This window comes from Lynx rufus, unplaced genomic scaffold (assembly GCF_022079265.1).
Source record: "Lynx rufus isolate CCGP_SWC_20201006 ecotype Redwood Valley unplaced genomic scaffold, mLynRuf1.p SCAF_2, whole genome shotgun sequence".
NCBI lineage: Eukaryota > Metazoa > Chordata > Mammalia > Carnivora > Felidae > Lynx > Lynx rufus.
In genome coordinates, this window is record NW_025814834.1 from 123079826 (window position 1) to 123098668 (window position 18843).

At 44.8% G+C, this 18843-nt stretch overlaps 1 pseudogene; it reads right to left on the reverse strand.

Annotated features, from left to right (window-relative positions):
- Positions 1–4206: 4206 nt before the first annotated feature.
- On the reverse strand, positions 4207–18329 carry LOC124514267 (neugrin-like; annotated as a pseudogene).
- Positions 18330–18843: the final 514 nt, after the last annotated feature.

The following is an 18843-nucleotide window of genomic DNA, read 5'->3' on the forward strand; positions in this document are numbered from 1 at the left end:
CAGAAAATCAAGAAGGAAACAATGGCTTTGCATGACACATTGGACCAGATGGATTTAACAGATACATTCAGAACATTTCATCGTAAAACAGCAGAATACCTATTCTTCTCAAGTGTGCATGAAACATTTTCCAGAATAGATTGCATATTAGGCCACAAAACAATCCTCAAAAATTCACAAAGACTGAAGTCAAACCATGCATCTTTTCTGACCACAACACTATGAAACTAGAAATCAACCACAAGAAAAAAATTGGAAAGACCACAAATACATGGAGGTTAAATAACATGCTACTAAACAATGATTTCCTGGGTTAACCAGGAAATCAAAGAATAAACTAAAAAGTACATGGAAACAAATGAAAATGAGAACATGACTATCTAAAACCTTCCGGATGTAGCAAAAGTGGTCCTAAGAGGGAAGTATATAGCAAAACAGGCAGGTCTATGTCAAGAAGCAAGAAAAATCTCAAACAAACAACCTAACCTTACACGTAAAGGAGATAGAAAAAGAACAACAAACAAAACCTAAAGCCAGCAAAAGGAAGGGAATAATAACGCTTGGAGCAGAAATAAATAATATAGAAACTATAAAAACAGCAGAACACATCAATGAAACCAGCAGCTGGTTCTTTGGGAAAAAAAAAATCAATAAAATTGATAAACCTTTAGCCAGACATGTCAATAAAAAAGATAAAGTCCTCAAATAGATAAAATCACAAATGAGAAAGAAATAACAACAAACACTACAGAAAAACAATTAGAAGAGACTATTATGAAAAACTATATGTCAACAAATTGGACAACCTGGAAGAAATGGATAAATTTCTAGAAATATATAGACTACCAAAACTGAAGCAGGAAGAAATAGTAACCTTGAACAGAATGATAATCAGGAAAAAAAAATTGAATCAGTTAAGAACAAAACAAACAAAAAACCCCAAGAAACAAGTCCAGGACCAAATAGTTTCACAGATGAATTCTACCAAATACTTAAAGAGGAGGTAATACCTATTGTTCTTAAACCATTCCAAAAACTAGAAAAGGACAGAAAACTTCCAAGTTATTTCTATGAGGCCAGCATTACCCTGATACCCAAACCAGGTAAAGACATCACTAAAAAAGAGAACTACAGGCCAATAACCCTTATGAACATGGACACAAAAATTTTCAAGAAAATACCAGCAAACTGAATCCAGCCAGACATTTAAAAAAATCATTCACCACAAGCAAGTGGGATTTATTCCTGGATGGTTCAATATTCACAAATCAATCAACATGATACATCATATTAATAAGAGAAAGGATGAGAACTATATGATCATTTCAATAGACGCAGAAAAAACATTTGACAAAGTACAACATCCATTCATGGTAAAAACTCTCAAGAAAGTAAGTTTAGAGGGAACATACCTTAACATAATAAAGGCCATCCATGGAAAATCCATAGCTAACATCATATTCAGTGATGAAAAACTAAGAGCTTTTCCCTTAAGGTCAGGAACAAGACAAGGATGTCCACTCTCACCAAAATTCTCTTAAATCTTTATTTAGAAAGAGAGACAGAGGGTGAGCAGGGGAGGAGCAGAGAGAGAGGGAAATACAGGATCCAAAGCAGGCTCCAGGCTCTGAGCTGTCAGCACAGAGCCTGATGTGGGGCTCAAAATCACGAACCGTGAGATCATGACCTGAGCCAAAGTTGGACACTCAACCAACTGAGCCACCCAGGCGCCCCCACTCTCACCACTTTTATTCAACATAACACTGGAAGTCCTAGCCACAACAATCAGACAAGAAAAGGAAATAAAAGGCATCCAAATTGGTAAGGAAGAAAACTTTCACTATTTGCAGATGATGTGATACTATATAAGGAAAACCCAACATCACCAAAAAACTGCTAGAACTGATAAACGACTTCAGTAAAGTTGCAGGATACAAGATCAATGTATAGAATTCTGTTGCTTTTCTATACATCAATGATGACACAGCAGAAAGAGAAACTAAGACAACAATCCCATTTACAACTGCACCAAAAATAAGATACCTAGGAATAAACCTAACCAAAGAGGTGAAAAACCTGTACTCTGAAAACTATAAAGCTCTGGTGAAAGAAATTGAAGAGACACAAAGACATGGAAAGACACCCCATGCTCATGGATTGGAAGAACAAATATTGTTAAAATGTCCATACTACCTGAAGCAATGTATAGATTTAATGCACTCCCTATCAAAATACCAACAACCTTCTTCACAGAACTAGAACACTCCTAAAATTTGTATGGAACCATAAAAGACCCAAATAGCCAAAGCAATCTTGAAAAAGCTGGAGGCATCACAATTTCAGACTTCAAACTATATTACAAAGCTGTAGCCACCCAAACAGTATGGTACTGGCACAAAAACAGACACATAGATCAATGGAACAGAATAGAAAATCCAGAAATGGACCCACAACTATATGGCCCATTAATCTTCAGCAAAGCAGGAAAGAATACCCAGTGGGAAAAACACAGTCTCTTCAACAAATGGTGTTGAAAAAACTGGGCAGCAACCTGCAAAAAAAGAACCTGGACCACTTTCTTACACCATGCACAATAATAAATTCAAAATGGATGAAATACCTAAATGTGAGACAGGAAACCATCAAAATCCTGGAAGAGAACACAAGCATTGACATTGGCTGAAGCAACTTTTTCTTGACATGTCTCCTCGGGCAAGGGAAACAAAATCAAAAATAAACTATTGGGACTATATAAAAAAAAAAAAAAGTTTGTGCACAGGGAAGGACCAGCAACATAACTAAACAACAACCTACAGAATGGGAGAAGATATTTGCAAATGACATATTCGATAAAGGGTTAGTATCCAAAATACACAAAGAAGTTATAAAACTCAACACCCAAAAAACAATTTAAAAAATGGGCAGAAAACATGAATAGACATTTCTCCAAAGAAAACATACAGATGCCAACAGTCACATGAAAAGATGTTCATCATCACTTACTATCGGGGAAATGCAAATCAAAACTACAATGAGCTATCACCTCACACCTGTCAGAATGGCTAAAACCAACAACACAAGAAACAACAGGTGTTGACAAGGATATGGAGAAAAAGGGATACTCGTGTACTGTTGATGGGAGTGCAAACTGGTGCAGTGCCTGATGAAAACAATATGGAGGTGCCTCGAAAAGTTAAAAATAGAACTACCCTATGATCCAGCAATCACACTACGGGGTATTTACCCAAAGAATACAAAAACACTAATTAAAAAGGATACATATACCCCTATGTTTATAGCATTATTTACAATAGCCAAGATATGGAATCAGCCCAAGCGTCTACTGATTGATGAATGGGTAAAGATATGGTAAATATATACAATGGAATATTATTCAGCCACAAAAAGAATGAAATCTTGCCATTTGCAACAACACGGGTGCTTCTAAAGAGTATAATGCTAAGCGAAATACATCAATCAGAGAAAGACAAATACCATATGATTTCACTCTTGTGTGGAATTTAAGAAACAAAACAAGCAAAGGGAAAAAAGAGAGAGAGAGAGAGAAAGAAATCAAGAAGCAGATTCTTAATTATAGAGAACTGATGGTTGCCAAAGAGGAAGGGGGTAAGTAGGGTGTGTTAAGTAGGTGATGGGGATTAAGGAGTGTGCCTGTGGTGACGTCAGCACTGGGTGATGTCTGAAATTGTCGAATCACTCACTATATTGCACACCTGAAGCTAATGTAACATTGTGCACTAACTGAAATTACAATAAAAACTTTGAAAAAAGGAGTGAGGTCAGAAGGCAAACTTTTCCTTTCCTCTCAAACATACATTGTAAGTACCACCGAAAGTTCTAATAATATATGCAACACCACCTGGTTTCAACATACAGAGAGTCCAAGCAAGAAGGATGAGTACCAGAGATCCACATGGGTCAGACCCAGAGCAACGCTCCAGGATTCTGGAATCTACCCAGTCTGTTATTCACCCTGACCCCTGTACCCCTGAGCCTTTGCCCTGTGAAGTTCACTGCTCTTTGTCAGATTCAAATCCAAGTAGCTCTATTGTCTCACATTCCAGGCTCACGGTTTCCTCCTGTCTCAAGGTGTATAATCGGTACACAGAAATCCAAGCAGCTCCAAACAGATTTGCTCAACTTAGCTACACTTTCACATGACATCTCCCCAAGCTAGGCTCCAGCTTAAACTCTGTACGGGAAGTTGCTGTTGCTGGCAAAGAACTCTCACCCCCTCTGGACTACTCTGCTGCTGAAGTTCTGGTCACCTGGGTCCTGTGCCTTCAACTCTTCCAGCTTCTTGGCAGTTGGCAATCCGTCACTGTCAGTTCCTGGGGTGCCCTCACAATCACTGGTGGAGTACTTTTGCAGCTCTGATGACCCAGAGCTCCAGCAACAGGTGCAAAGCTCTCCTCCGGGACCAGATTCCTTCATTTTTTCCCTTCTGTCTCTTTGGTGTATCTATACAGTGAGTGTTTTGATTCTATTCCTCTCCAATCGGTGCTGTGACCCCTGACTTTGAATGGGGCTTCACCCCTTAGCAACGGCAAAGAGCCTGATACAGAGTGGCCTACAGAAACCAGCTTCAAGGTATCCTCAGAGCCTCGGAGCTGCTAGAGCATTGGGCAAGCCCAGATTTCTTAAGGACCTTTTGATCCTGCTTCGGTTTCTGCCCCACTGTGGGGACTACATTGGGGCCTACATCAGAGCTTTCAGCCAGTCTGAAAACTTAGCAGGAAACTTAGAAGGATTCTGCAATTCCTCATATAAATACTGGACTTGCTCCCATGCTTCCCATGTTAGGGCCCTGGGAGAGGGCAACTGGCACCTCCATGGGCCTCCAAACTTTCTGGGGCTTAGGATGCTGGGGTTGGAAGAGGGCCAATGGCAGAAGCCATACGGAGAAGCAAGATGGGGGGTTGAAGAACCCAGCCCTCTTCTCTCTGTTGGCTAGGGCAACCAAGACCTGTCTGTTGGCTCGGTCCTTCTCTGTACACCACCCCGGAAACCTGCCTAGAACAGCCTGTGATCGCGCCAGACTTTCTAAATGGGGGGTGGAGTACGTCAGGGTGAGGACCCACAGTCCAAAGAGTGCTGAACGCCTGCCCAGGTGCCCCAGACAGCCAGACGCTGCGTATGGGCTCCACTTCCTGAAGCTCCCTCTCCGCCGGTGCCCAGTGGGAAGTGGTCGGCTGGGGGCAGGTACAGCCCGACCACTACCCCAGGGAACCAAACCCGCAGCGAGGGACTGTAACACAGACACAGCCTGCCCAGCCAGAGGCTCAGAGTTACCCTCATGTGGACAAAAACCTGACTTTGGGGCTTCAAAAGGATGTACAAAACCTCTATGGAGACACTCAGGACATAAAAGGAGCCCCAAATAAGTTATATATGACAAGCTCCTGAATTAACTTTGATTATTATAAAATTTCCCAATCTTCTCCAAACTATGAATTCGACATGATGAAGAGCAAAGAAGAGAACTTGAGTTACCAGATATCAATGCTTGAAAGGAAGTAACTAAGATTTTAAAAGCACTGGGTCGACTAGTGCTTCTTAACCTTTCCTGCTCATAGGAATCTCCTGGGGATCTTGTTAAGGGCGGCTCCTAATTGAGAAGTATGGGATGCAGCTTGAAATTCTGCATTCCAAACAAGCTAACCGGGGGATGCTGATGCTTTTGGTCCCTGGAACACACTTTGAGAAGCAAGGGAGTAAATAATTGAAAGAACAGAATAGAGAGCCCAGAAATAAACCCATGCATTTATGAAAGCTTGCTATACAGCAAAGATGGAATAGCAGATTAGCAGAGTAAGTGAACTATTTAATAAATTGGATTGACCCTAGGTCCTTATAAGAGGGACATAGGAGTGTCAAAATGAGGGAGAGATTTGAAGGCTCTATGTGGTCAGCTTTGAAGATGGAGGAAGGGGCCACAAGCCAAGAAGTGGGTTCTAGAAGCTAGGAAAGGCAAGGAAACTGATTTCGCCCCTAGAGACTACAGGAGGCATACAGCCTTGCCCACTTGTTGATTTTAGCCAAGTGAAAGCCATTTGGGGCTTCTAACCTCTAGACTATAAGGTAATAAATGTGTTGTTTTGGGCCACTGAGATTGTGGTAATTTGTTACAGAAGCACTAGGAAATAAACACATCATATAACAAAGGGCACCATAAAACAACGTGAAAAGATAGGCCACGGATTGGGAGACTTTTGCAAAGGGTACAGCATACAGGATTAGAATACAAGAATATAAGGCAAACTACAAGTCAATAAAAATGGGGCAAGTGGCCCACCGGAAAAGCAAGCAAAAGATATGTACAGAATTCACAGAAGAGGAAAGCTCAGTGACCAAGAGTCATAAGATATGCAACCTCACTAATAATTCTGGAAATGCACTTTCAAAAGATTAGGTACCATTTTACAGCCATAAAATCGTTAACATTTTGGTAAAGCCAAGTGTCGAGAATGTGGAACAATGGAAACTTTCATAAAATTCTGACAGGAGTGAATATTTTTGCAATGACTTTGGAGAGAGCAATTTGGCAACATTTAGTCAACTTGAAGGCACTTGTACTCTGACTCAATAATTGCACCTGTAGGTATTTCATTGGAGACGCTATTACATGTGAGTACTTGGAGAAACTTACAATACTATTCAATAAGGCATTTTTGTAACAATAAACAATTAGAAACAATCTAAATATCCTTCAAATGGGCAAATAGATGGATTGTGGTATATTTCCACAATGGAATACTACACAGCAATTAAATTGAATGAGTCAGCACTTCCTCTCTTACCTAACTATATATGTAATTAGGCCTTAGGCTGTTTTCCTGTCTCTAGTGTCTTCTCCATTTCTGTACAACTGGAAGATCTTTGAAAATCTGGCCATGTCTTTACCTTAATTAAAATTCTTTGGTGGGTTTTTTAGAAGTAGTTTTATTGGGGTGTAATTGGTATACCATGAACTGCAGATACTTAAATCGTGCGATGGGTTAAGTTTGGACACATGTATAAATATCACCATGATCAAGGTAGTGAACATATCCATGACACCTAAATGCTCCCTTGTGTCCCTTTGCAGTCTCTCTGCCCTCCCCCTCCAACCTCTCTCATCCGTAAGGAACCATTGATCTGCTTTCTGTCACTATAGATCAGTTTGCATTTTCTAGAGTTTATTATTAAACAGAATCAATCCGGTATATATTCATTTTTTGTTTTGCTTCTTTCACTTAATAAAATTACCTTAAGACTCATCCATGTTGCAGTGTAGTTCATTCCTTTGGATTGCTAAGTAGGATTCCATTGTGTGGATACCCTACAATGTGTTTATCCATTTGCCTGATGGACATCTGGGTTATTTCCAATTTTTGACTGTTACAAATAAAGCTGCTATGAACATTGTGTACAAGTCTTTATGTGGAAATCTGGTTTCTTTTCTCTTAGGTAAATTCGTAGAAATGGAATGGCCGGATTAAGTGGTAGGCATATGTTTAACTTTTTAAGAAACTACCCTAGTGGCCGTACCATTTTAAATTCCCATAGCAAGCTTCAGTGAGATTTAAGAATGAGATCTGGGGCACTCGTCAGGCCTTGGAAAGGGACCTCTGCAGATGTAATTAAGTTAAGGATCTCAGATCATCCTGGATTTAGAGTGGGGTTCAAGGCTAGTGACAGATACACTTATAAGAGAAATGCAGATGGGGAGATAGTGACAGAGACAGAAGAGGAAACAGAGGCAGACTGGGGCTATGCCGCCCAAGGTAAGGTATACCTGGAGCCCCCAGGACCTGGACCCTACCTGCCGGGCCACAGCCTTGGGCCCTTGCCCTTCTCACCGTACCCTCACCTGCGCGCCTCGCCTGCCCTCTTGCCTGTCCTACATCTTACTTGTACCTGCATTTCCTCATCTACACCATGCTCTCTTACCTGTGCTCTGTCTTCCCACGTGTGTTCTGTCCTTTTACATGTCCCCAAAGTAAGTAGCTCTCTTGCGAGGTTCAGGAAGGGCGAGACTGTTGGCGTGTAGTTAACCTCTTACTCAACTCACGGTAATGACCTTATGGCCCCAGCTGGAACGTAAGCTCTCTGAGAAGGCGGGGAACAAACATATTAAACATTTAAACTCCTAACACCTGCATGTCACGTCTAACTAGCCTGTCGAATCCTCACGAGAACCTTGTGAGTAGATATTTTTATCTCCGTTTCACAGAACGCTAAGCTCAAAGAGCTTGTCACTTGCCCAGCGTCTCACAGCAAGGACTCACACAGAGCTCCAGCTGGCCCCCAACTCCAAGCTTTCTGTGCCATGGCACTGGGGAAGTGACTGCCCGGTCCCCTCCCATGAACTCCCTAGCTCATTTCCTCCAAGATGATAGGTGCTGGATAAATGTTTGCATACTGCTGAAAGTCGTTTATCCTCAGCCAGCCTGTCCATTAAATAGTCATTGTATTCATTTTCCATTAGAACCTCATCTGCCCGAAGCTTAAAATAGAATTGGAAATTTGCTGTGTTTGACCTATGTTCACGCATTAGCATAACTTATCAAACTAGAGAACTGAGAAGCTCCTGGATGCTGAGGGTGGGAAGGCCGAGGGAGCCCACGAAGGCCACAGGGTCCCAGGAGCACTGGGAGGAGAAAAGAGAAGGGCTCAGAGACGAGGCAGGAGAAAATGAAGACAAAGTCTTTCAGAGCAGAGTGAAAAGAGCCTCAGCCTTCACGGAGGGATCCTGGACTCAGACCCCAGCTGTGCCACTCACCATCTGGGAAACCTGGGCAAATCGTAACGGCCCGTACCCTCTGCTTCTTCCTCTGAAAACTCTCAGCGGCCTCCAGCCTCACTGGGGTGACGACAGGAATTCTCACCGGATGAGATGTGTGAATCCTGCTTGTAAAGAACCAAAGGGGTGGGGCGTTTACAGTGCTCCAGGTGACGTGACTTTTTCTTCCTTGCTTTGGATTCAAACTCTCAGTCTGAAAGATGGGATGTTGTGAAAGTGCTTTAAGTGCTTTGAGGCAGGGGCCATCTTTACATTCCCCCATCCCCTGGGACCTAGAATGGCGCCTTGCCCAGAACAGGTGCTCAGGGACATCTGCTTGAATGAATGATGAATGAACGAGTTGGGCTCAAAACTGCTCAGGCCATGGCCCTATGCAACTATCACTATCGTGCTCCCTGACCTCCTCTCCAGGGTCCTCAAGTGGCCTTCGGACCAGCAGCAGCCACTTGGGGATTATGGTAATAGGCGAGAGCAGCTGGTAGGAATGGGGCGAGCATGGTAAACAGAGTCAGGTCAGCCCCAGCAGGAAGAGGCCCCTGAATCACCTCCTTGCTGGCTACTAAAGACCCAGGGTTGGTGCAGGAAAAGTCAAGCGCAACTGGGGAAGAAGACAATGATCTGAGCATAAAAAGAAGAAGGCGCGCATCCTACGACTAGATACAAGTGAAAGCAACAAAGAGAAATAGTAATGGGTCCTGATCAAATGACTTCTTAAAAAAAAAGGACTTCTTAAAACACATAATGCACGGGGCGCCTGGGTGGCTCAGTTGGTTGAGCTTCCGACTTCGGCCCAGGTCACGATCTCACCGTCTGTGAGTTCGAGCCCCGCGTCGGGCTCTGTGCTGACAGCTCAGAGCCTGGAGCCTGCTTCAGATTATGTGTCTCCCTCTCTCTCTAACCCTCCCCCACTCATGCTCTGTCTCTCTCTGTCTCAAAAATAAAATAAAACATTAAAAAAAATAAAAAAAACACATAATGCACACACACACACACACACACACACACACCCAAATTGTACTTATTGTTACTCTAGATGGTGATAGAGAGTAAGATTGTGTTTGATGTTGGGGGCTTAAAATAAAATGTTTCCTTTGTGTGCATGTGTGTGTGTGTGTGTGTGCGTGTGCATGTGTGTATGCTCTTTCTCCAGATCCCAGCAAACATTGTGCTATGTTTCCATAATGGTGGTAGTAACATACTGCTCATTTCTAGCTGCAACTTTTGTTGACTTTTGACAGCAAAAGCACTGCTCCTGGTCAAGGTGAGAGAGTGTTTGGTTACCATCAAAAGAAAAGTTGAGACGGATTCTTACAAGGGGTTGAATAGTAGCCTCCCAAAAGACATGTCTGTGTCTGAGTCCCTAGGACTTGTGTGTGTTACTGATTTGGAAAAATGATTTTTGCAGATAAAATTGTCTTAAGAACCTTGACGTAAGATCATCCTGGATCAGTTGGTGGGCCCAAATCAGATGACCAGTGTCCTTATACTGGAAGGGCAGAGAGAAATTTAAAACAGACAGAGGAGGAGAAGACATGAAGAGGAGCAGGTGACATGAAGGCAGAGATGGGATTGATGTGACTACAAGCCAAGGAATGACAAGGATTGTCCACAGTCACTGGCAGTTGGGAGAGAGGCATGGAAGGGATTTGGTTGCAGGGTCTCGGAAGGAAGTGTGGCCCCGCAAATACCATGGTTCCAGACTTCTGCCTCCAGACTGGGACAAAATAAACTTCTACTATTCTAAGTCATCTAGTTTGGGGTAGTTTGTTACAACAGTTCTTTGAAATGAACAGAAACCCAAGATCCTATCGTTTCATAGATGTTTCACGTGAACGTTATAAACACCCACACGTCAATCCAAATTCCAGTGATGTGAAGTCCCTGTGGAAACTCTAGCCAGCTTCTCTGAGCTCAATAATCTCTCAGAGTACTTCCCTGGGGGGTCCCTAAGCTGCTTGACTCCCTCATCAGAGCTCTGCCCCTTTTGCCAGGGTCCTGTACAACCTTCCCCGGAAATGTGCTCAGCTGAGTCCCACACCCCGGCTTGTAAGGATTTTGAGTACTATTTCCCATCCACCCAAGTTCAAAGACTCTAGGGCTTAGCAAAGTCTTAAAATGCGCCTGAAATCCTCACAGTGGGGGCATGTTGACTCTGGTTCTGGCCAGGAAAGGCTGCCTTTGTAGCACTGGGCTTGTACCAGCGTGAAGGACTAGCCAACCACACGCTGAGTGGTTAGATCTAGTATATATTTCTGACAAGACCTGCCTAGGCAATCGGTGAATGGGATGCCCTTGTGTTCAAATTTCCTCCAATCTCCCTTCCAGAGCTTCCAACTCTTGAAAGATTCAGGGCCTCACCCCTGGTCTGATCTTCCCTCTGCAGGGTCCATTCTGCTAACCCCTCTCACCACTTCCACAAAATGAACCTGTCCCATGTCTGTTGGTCAGGCCTTTCTCCAATGCTAAGGGACAGTATCATTAATGCATTAATTAGGTCAGCTCAGGAGTTTAACAAATTTCTCATGATGGAGACCAGATGGAGAGAGGTGGGTTGGACAGTGTAGCCGTGGGCGGATTCATAGTTGGCTGAAGGCTCTTACCCAGAAAAAAATCCCTGGTCTTCTGAAGGGAGGTTTTTTTTTTTTTTTTTTTTTTTTTTTTGTTTTTTGTTTTTTTGTCCTTGGCCCAATCCTCGTCAACATTTTAATCAAGAATTTAAATAAAGTCAAAGAGGCAAGCTTATCTAATTTGCAAATGACCCAACCCTGAGCAATATAGAAAATATTTGTTCACATATTGTTTTTTCAAAAAAAAAAAAAAAAAAAGCAACGATGGGTCACAGTGAATAAATCCGGTTCCATGTAACTTCTCTCACTTGGTTTCAGAAAATAATCCACAAAAGTAAAAAGAGAGGTTAAAGCACTTTTGAGAGAGAAGATTTAGTGGTTCTAGTTTATTTTAAGCTCAATATGAGTCAACGGTCTGAGGAGAAGTTTCTAAAAGGACATAAATTTAGGTTGCATTTCTAGAATGTGCAGGTCTGGATCCAGGATGGTGATCGTTTTGGTATGCTCTGCACTGTCAGAACATGGCTGCAATTATGAGTGTGGTTTTGGATATCATGGTCGACGAGAGACACAGCTCATTGGCGGGCATCTAGCGAGACAAGTCAAGGTTGGGATGAGTTTAAGGTTGGGATGAGTTTGCTTGTCACCTGAGCAAACTTGCTTTTTAGTCCAGAGAAGGAAAGACTCGGGCATATGTTACGTGTCTTCACAGACCTGAAGAGCTATCCGCTTAGAGGGGTTGGGAGTATGGGTTGTTGGGGGCAGTATGGGTGTTGATATTCTGGGCAGCTTCAGAGAGTGAAAAGGAGAAAAAGGTAAGTCTGAAAGGACCAGATTTGGTTTCATTTCTAAGAATCAGAGTTGTCCCACAACAGGGTGTTCTCCTTTGTGATGAGATGACTCTCCCATCCTTGGAAATCGTCAAGCAAAACTATCATTGCAGTGATCACCAGGGTGGGCCAGACTGGAATCACTGGCTGGCTGGGGTCCTCTTCCACCTTTACCACTAAGGATATGTCCCCTCAGAAGCCACATGGTTGGTCCAAGAGGATGGCTCTTCTAGATGCCAGGTGGCTACTCTTGGTTAAAGTCTCAACAGGCATTGTCACTGGTTACCATCTCTAAAGAAGTTCTCAATGTCCTTTTCAACGAATCTCTTGAATAATATTATATTACTTATATATGGTGTTTTATTAGGATTATTATTTGATTTCAGGTAAAAAATACCCAAGTCAAGCTTATAGGGAAAAAGGGAATTTTTTCATATAACACACATAATTTGCTCATGTGGTTCTAGAGGACAGGAATGGAGCTGGTGTCAGAAACAGTGGGTTGGAGCCTGCCTCGGTACCTCTGAACTCAGCTTCCTCTGTTCAGAACCCAGGGCTGCAAAGAATTCCAGGCAGCCTTCACTCCAGCCGTTACACCGGTAGAACAGAGGTACAAGCGCTTCCTAGGGAAGAACTCTGATTGGCTTGGCCTGGGTCATGTATCCACTCCTTGGACCAATCACGGTGGCCAAAAAATCCTGGAGCCTGTGATTGGCCAGACCTGGGCCGCTTTCTCACTATTTGGGCCGAGGAGAAAGGACTGCGATTGGTAGCCAGAATCACACAGATGGGTAATGGAAAGAAGTTGCCAGGTGGAGAAAACAACAGGGTCCATTACTGGGCTTCAGAGTTTACAGAGCACTTTTGCACACATGATTTCATTTGATTCTCACTCCTCCTTCCTGTGAGGAATGGGGAGCACGTGGATCATTTCCTTTACCATTTGTTGCCACTTCACCTTACAGAGGCAGTTGGTCACCTATTAAACAAAAATAGTTCGAATTTCTTTTTCTTTTTTTGTTTTTAAGTTTACTTATTTTGGGAGAGAGAGAAAGTGCATGGGCACATGAGTGGCGGAGGGGCAGGGAGCAAGGGCGAGAGAGAGAATCCCAAGTAGGCTCTGTACTGTCAGCATGGAGCCCCGCATGGGGTGGGGCTCGATCTCACAACTGTGAGATCATGACCTGAGCTGAAATCGAGAGCCTGACGCTTAACTGACTGAGCCACCCAGGCGCCCCAGTATTTTGAATTTCTTAACATTGTCACAGGAAGGATAGATCCATTGAATGTCCTTTATTGTCATCTGATACAGTTCTTGTACGGTGCGAGCTCAAGCTGTTTCGAGAACTCCTGACAGAAGAAAACTCCTTTTGGAGTTTTCTGATAGCAGGTCCCTGGGGAGTAGCTTACATCAGACGAAAAGTGGATCAGTAGCAAAACTGTCACTAGGCTTCCTGGGGACCCACCTTAGAAGTATAGGTCCTCCCCCTCTCCCCCAACTCTTCCCTGGCTCGCTCTTTCTTAGGAAAATCAGACGCCATTAGGAAAATTAGGCAGGTATTACTTCAAGCAGAGCTGAGGTTGGTGACAGGCCCCTTTCTTATTCATGCATTCATTCTTATTTATTCTTTTGTTTATCCATGCATCCATTCACTCAGACACACCAAAATTGTATAGGACACCTGTATGCTGATTAGTGGTTAGACAACGCAGTTTTAATAAAGAGCTCCCAAAATAGGGGGCACCCGGGTGGCTCAGTCCATTAAGTGTCCGACTTCGGCTCAGGTCATAATCTCACAGCTCATGAGTTTGAGCCATGCGTCGGGCTCTGTGCTGACAGCTCAGAGCCTGGAGCCTGCTTCGGATTCTGTGTCTCCCTCTCTCTCTGCCCCTCCCCTGCTTGTGCTCTGTCTCTCTCTCTCTCTCTCCAAAATAAATAAACTTAAAAAAATCTTTATGGGCACCTGAGTGGCTCAGTCGGTTAAGCATCCAACTTCAGCTCAGGTCATGATCTCACGGTTTGTGGGTTCAAGCCCCGCATGGGAACCTGGAGACTGTTTTGGACTCTGTGTCTCCCTCTTTCTGTGCCCCTCCCCTGCTCATGCTGTGTCTCTCTCTCAAAAAATAAATAAATACACATGAAAAATTAAAAAAAGAAAAAAGAGGTCCCCAAATAGAATAACTTAAGAGAAACAGTGGTTTATTTGTTTCTCACGTAAGTGTGTGGGATGAGCTGTCCAGGTAGTGGTGAGGCTTTGCTAGGGACCCAAGTTCCTTCCATCTTGTTGCTCTGCCCTCCCCCGGGGTACAGTTCTTGTTTTCTACGTCTGCTCCCCAGCCCATGGGAAGGAAAAATCACAAAAGGGGTGAGCTACTCCGTTGTTAGGAACGTGAAGTGGAAACTCACCTCATTTCTGCTCTTAACCCATTTGACAAAAACCACATAGGGCCATGCCTCGCCGCAAAGGACTCGAGAAATGTAGCTAGGCAGCCACACACTTGGCCGAGATTTACTCACAGGAAGAATGGGAGAATGGGTGGTTGGAACAACAGCAGAGTCTATCACGACCTGCTCTGCTCAACTCCGTGCACTACATAGGATGGAATGGAGTGAGCCGCGCTCTCAGGTGGCTTGTTAACTAGCAGGAAAGAAATGCCTTGTCCCCTAGCAGTAACATGAGGCCATGTGGAAGAAGGGTCATGGGAGTGGGGCAAAGAACGTAGAAAGTTCACAGGAGGAGGGATGACTGCTTAGATGGGCGACGGAAGGGGGCGGCATTTCAGCTGGTCGGCCTGGGCTTGAAAGATAGGTCTGAACCTGAACTTGAACATGAATGAGGACAGCAGGCAGAACAAAGAGCAGTTACAACTGTCCAGTGAAGGGCAGATTCTCACGTGAATGAGGGACTCCTCAGCCACCCTCTCTCAACAGTTCTGAACACATTCCCACACGTTCGCCATTTTTGTCCCCACCTGTGATAGCGTCAGCGCATTCTCGGTGTCCTCCTTGGTCCTGGAAGACACAATGCTATACAGGTGCTCAGGGTATTTTTCCAAGTGAGCCTAGGCAGCTCTTCCTGGGGCCACCTTTCATCCCTTCTGAGTGAGACAGGCCGCAAGGCCTAAGGAGACAGGCCGGGCTGTGAGTCAGAGCCCGGAGACCTGGAGTCTAATAACTTAGTAATTGCAAACATTTTCGGAGCCTTGCCGTTTACAGAGCATGCCAAATATAGAATTTTCTTTCATTCTCATCTCAACTCAGAGGGGCGGCTAAGTGAGACATCAGCTATGAAAATACTTTGAAAAATTGGCAGTGCTGCGGAATGGAAAACATCACTACGGAAACGCTGAAATCTTATTATTTCGAACTCCATTGATTCCGAATTTGTGGTGATTTGCACAAGGGTCCAGGCTGAAAATTATCTTTATGCTCGCTCTACCTAAAAGGATTTGCTAAGCAAATTCAGAGTGTGGCCAAGACGACTGGGAGACATTTACAACCTACTGAGGACAACCGTTTTCGGGAATGATTGTAGCACTACTGTTAAGAATACTGTGCTTCAATTAAGTTTGCACAGCGCTCTTTTCATTCAAGTAGGTCTGGCGGGACTTCTACAAGGCAATAAAACTTTGTTAGCCATTTGTTTGAAGTCCTGAATATTCTAAAGAGTACAAACATTGCGAAGCAAACTAGTTTGGGGCCTCACAGAGAGAATTTAAGTGTTTAAGAAAAGGCAGGACCATCACTTGGCCAGGATGTGGAAGAGGAGATTCTGGTGCCAGTCTGCAGTTTGGATTAATTTTGGCAGTGGAAGCTCTTCCTCTTCCTTTCCCTTGAAATTTCCATAAAAGCTCAATCAAGCAGAAGCACGCAGAGCAATTCCGGCTGAAGTCAGAGTGCCTCCTCTCCGTTCCTCACTGCCACCCCGACTCATTCTCAAAGCACCTTTGACCGGGTGCTGAAGAGCCCAAAACCTTGATGATGTTTAAGATCTCTTTGAGTCCTGTGTCTATAACCTGATGGAAAGTCACAGTCAATAGCGGCCAACATTTATTTGAAGCTTATGCTGTGGTAGGTCTATGCTAAGTGCCTGCTTGCATAGATGAGTCCACTGCAGACACCGGACTGTGATCACACTGACAACACGTGGTGGGACAGAGACTCAGGCTGGTCTCATGGTCCATAGAACATGGTTTTATAATCATCGCTCTTACAGATCACGCCTTAGTACCAACATCCCCCCTCTCTGTTTGGTTGGACATGACTTAATGGGCTTATGTTTTACATTTGTTATAATTTATGTCCTAACAAAACTCAGAAGTTGAGGACCCCCCCCCCAACCACATCCTCTGAAGCCTTAATAAGAGAGCATGGTGACGTGGCCATGTCCCCAGGAGCTGGGTGTTGAGGTGGACAAGAGCCAAGGAACTCAGCGAGTGTATAAATATATATAGTGTTTCAAAGATGCATATTTGCTGGGAGGGGGGTGGGGAAAGATGCAGAAAGAGACATTTGGGATGAGCGTAGGGCAGATTGAGCAGTTTATGGAGTTTAAATGTGGTTATTCTATCTGAAGGTCATTCATTCATCAGACATTTATCAAGCCCCATCCTATGCCAGGCACTGGGCTAAGTAAGTGTTGGGGATACAGAAAAAAGATGAGTCCTCTGCCCCTCAAAGGAAATGACTTGTTAAAAAAAATTAACATTCAGGGGCGCCTGGATGGCTCAGTTGGTTAAGTGTCTGACTTTGGCTCAGGCCATGAACTCTTGGTTCATGGGTTCGAGCCCCACGTAGGGTTCTGTGCTGACAGCTCAGACCCTGAAGCCTGCTTCAGATGCTGTGTCTCCCTCTCTCTCTTCGGCAACCCCTCTCCCCACTGCTCACACTCTCTCTCCCTCGCTGTCAAAAATAAGTTAAAAAAATAACATTCAAAGAATAAGAATAGTGGAAACATGGGCAATGAGCCATCAGAATGCAAGTGGCCGTGGGTGACTAGGACTTACTGCAGGGCTCTGTAGGGCACATCTGTCCAGTGTTTTGCTACGGTAACAAAGGGGCAGTGATCCCTCTTCCTTGAAGGGTAGGAGTCGAAAAAGACTTCATCGGTAATACTTTAATGAACCTTCATGATGACGCTGCAGTCGTCTTACAGACAGAGGAGATTTGGCCAAAGGAGAGAGGTCACCAGGCTCCCTGTGCAGCCTCAGGCGTCCTGGGCTGTTGGCTCTTGCAGCAAGTATTTAGAGAACAGGTCATGATTGATTAGAGGATTCAGAGGCTGTTTTCTCACCTCAGATACCCTCTCACTTTTGCAGAGGGAGGCTGCCTTCTATCCGTGCTCAAACTCCTTCTGGCCGAAGCATCTAGTATTCTGGCCACCTGGGGCACTGCATTCCCAACCCCACAGTTCCCTGTTTCTGTGACAGGAGAGAAGCTGATGTACAAGAAAGGTGGGGACTGTTGGCTCCCACAGGGTAGGATGTAGGGAGTGGATGACGGGTCTGAGGGGAGAAGACCATCTAGCCATATGGGGATTTGCACGCCCCAGGTCTGGTACCGAGGACCAGCCTGTCGCCAGCTGGACCACTGCATGAACTCTTTTCAAAACCCGAGAGGTCGCTGTCTTGCCTCCTTAGAACTTCTCTTAAATGACTTGAGTTTCAAGAAACAGGATCTCACTCAGTTGGCTTCGATTATGAGCCTTATTTCCATGCGTGGGCGTGGCTGTAAAGACAACCGGGCTCCCGTGGGGACTCAAGTGGTATGCAAGGCTCCACCAAGGCCACAGGGGGCACAACAGCTGGAACCATAGAGTACTAGCGTGCCTTCTGCCCATGTCTCCTCCATGGCACGCCATCATGGAGGCCACCTCCCCCCGCCCCCGTGCTGCGGCTAGAACACCTGTCACCCTCTGCCGCCCCACGACTTCTGCTGCATCAGGCCCCCTGCCGCCTCCATGGCCCTGCCTACCAGCCTACTCTCTGTTTCTCTTTCTGTCCCCGAACCTCTCACCCCTCTCCTTATGGCCCCCAGTTCAAATTCCTGCTTTTCTAGAGCTTTCCTGCAATGGTACTTGCCCACAGCTGGTTCAGGTCGCCACAGACAGATGGCCACGGTCGCATGCTGTTGCACTGCTTCTGATGAAGGCACGTCCCTTAGCAGAGGGCTTTAGGCTGGCTCCATGACCCCCGAGTGCCCCCACCCTGCCGCCTCTCATTTCTCCGAGAAGGGAGCTGTAGGCATTGATGGCATGAGGAGGCCCATCCAACCCAGGTAGGGATCTGGTTTTGGGACACAGATGATGAACAGGGGGCGTCTTAAAGGTCATCAAGCCCAAAGTCCCTATAGGCTGAGATTCCTGGGCACCACACAGCCTGGCCAAGGCAACGTCCAGCCTTGTGACAAGGCACACACACAGCCTAGAGCAGTCCACTGTGACCATGACTGAGATTCTCCTTCCACTGAATGTGAATCTGCCTGGGCCTGGGTCCTGCCCAGGACAGAATCACGGGTCCTGCTCTATCCTCCCAGGCCTGTTAATCCCTGTTCAATATTATGGCCTCTTACATAACAGAAGACAGTTTTCTTGCATTTTCCCTTCAAAGACTGTGTTCCCTCCGGTTCTGACAAGCATTC